The 1,255-nt window shown below is 40.7% G+C and overlaps 1 protein-coding gene across 1 annotated transcript in view; it reads left to right on the plus strand.

The window, feature by feature from the left end:
- The window catches only part of acvr2aa (activin A receptor type 2Aa), a 19,971-nt gene that overhangs the window by 10,868 nt on the left and 7,848 nt on the right, over positions 1–1,255 (plus strand). The gene's annotated exons all lie outside the window — the stretch shown is intronic.

Genomic DNA, 1,255 nt, shown 5'->3' on the forward strand with positions numbered 1-1,255 from the left:
TTTTTAAACCAATTTTACACTGTTTTTGGACTTGATTTAAGACTGGTTTTATACTGGTTTTACACTGGTTTTGGACCTGGATTTAGGACTGGTTTTATACTGGTTTTACACTGGTTTTGGACTTGGTTTTAGACTTGATTTAAGGCTGGTTTTAGACTTGACTTTGGACTGGTTTTACAGACTGAATGTGTAGACATCTCACATTACCCACCAACGTTCACCAACTTGTGATCAGACCAGGTTTGTGCTCCTACAGTCTGAACCAGGCGTTAAACTAGTCAGAGTCTGTGGGATTATTGAGACGGTTATTGATCACACTGATCGACTATGCGCCCCTCCCCCCTCTGACACAGACATGTAGAGCTGGAAGTTCACAGATTTGTCAGATCCATGCTGCTGCCTTGTTCTTTGTTCAGATATTTTAACTGGTTTAACTTTATAATTTTGCAGATAATTCTAATTCATTAGAATGTTTCAGTAGGTGCTTGTTTCAGCAACGTAGCTGTGGAGGTCAGTGGGTCATTACATGTGAAATCTAGAAGCAGTTCCCCGAAGAATCAGCTGATTCTGCATCTCCAGTAACCGTGCAAAGTTTTACCTTCATACTGAGGTCCAGGTCCTTGAAGTCCATAGAGGAGGCTCCAGATTGATCACTTTAATGGACTTTTTCCATCATTTCTGAGCCTCAGAACCTCATCAGTACAGCAGATAGACACATGACATTTAGGAGGAAGAACACATCTGGGTTCTGGTAGAACCTGACACCAGATCAGTTCTACATCCATCCAGGTGTCTCAGTCTGAAGACAAAAATAGAGAATCATTTTGCCATAGAAGGAATGTGTCTAGAAGATGATCCTGGTATCAAACTACCCAGAATGCACTTTGTAAAGTTTTCTCTGGTGAATGATCAGAAACCAGAAACACATCCAGAGTACCAATGATTGTTTCTGACTCTATGTCAGACAACATGAACAAAAACCAGATTTAGCGTCCAGACTGTGACACCTGGATGGATGTAAACCTAATCTGGTTGCCGTCTTCAACTGAACTCAAATGTGGTTTTCAGCCCAGAGCGTTTCACATGTTTACCTGCTGTACTGATGAAGCTACAAGGCTCAGAAATGATGGAGAAGATCATTAAAAGCATGACATTTACAGCCACCCCTGTGTACTTAAAGTGCCTATAACTCTAAAAGAATATTTTTACTGTGACAGTAAAACTTTCGATTACATTCGTCTTTATTGTCGCTGCA

This window comes from Stegastes partitus, unplaced genomic scaffold, assembly GCF_000690725.1.
Source record: "Stegastes partitus isolate 25-593 unplaced genomic scaffold, Stegastes_partitus-1.0.2 Scaffold424, whole genome shotgun sequence".
Classification (NCBI taxonomy): domain Eukaryota; kingdom Metazoa; phylum Chordata; class Actinopteri; family Pomacentridae; genus Stegastes; species Stegastes partitus.